Source organism: Procambarus clarkii, chromosome 7, assembly GCF_040958095.1.
Source record: "Procambarus clarkii isolate CNS0578487 chromosome 7, FALCON_Pclarkii_2.0, whole genome shotgun sequence".
Classification (NCBI taxonomy): domain Eukaryota; kingdom Metazoa; phylum Arthropoda; class Malacostraca; order Decapoda; family Cambaridae; genus Procambarus; species Procambarus clarkii.
The window spans coordinates 12,932,522-12,933,297 of NC_091156.1; positions in this window are offsets into that span (position 1 = coordinate 12,932,522).

The window sequence follows — 776 nt, forward strand, 5'->3', positions numbered from 1 at the left end:
GAGTAGAGACAGGAAAGATTATTTTGGAGGAAGACCAATTAATGGGATGATTAGAATCCCTCACGTGGCAGAAGAGAGCATTGTTAGTGTCTGCAGACTTAACACTTCTCTTGTGTTCTTTAAGTCTGTCATTCAGTGTACGGCCAGTTTCGCCAAAGTATTGGAGAGGACAAGACGAACAGGAAATTTCAATTTCAATTTCAACAGGAAATAGAGTAGACACCAGCAGCATTAGAAGCAGGAGGAGTCAATTTTAGCCAAATATCCACAGTTTGCTAACTGAAGGTAATAACCGAGTGATTGTAACCTATCCACCGCTGCCCACTGGATAGGGACGGTGTGCAGGACAAACATAGCAATTATGACACCAGCTCTTCACATATGTCAGTTGCTTAATTTGGAAACTGTACATGTGGTCGATCTCGAACCCAATGATGATGTGACGACTTATACTGAATTTTGTAACTAGCTCAACAAGGTTGTAACTTGCTTAGCTAAATGAATTGTAGGGTTCAGTCCCTGAGCCTATTATGTGCCTCTGTAACCCTTTCCACTACTGCCCACAAGATAGGTATGTGGTGCATAATAAATGAACTAAATTAACTAAATACTGCATTCAGGGTTCCTACCCGCCATCTGTAGAGCTGGAGGAACTTGACAACTCGTGACAATCATCTTTCTACCCTATATGTAACTCCTTTTTGTAACAACATTAAATATATATGTATGTATATATACAAAATAAATAGGGGTGGTAGGAGAAGAAAATATTAATG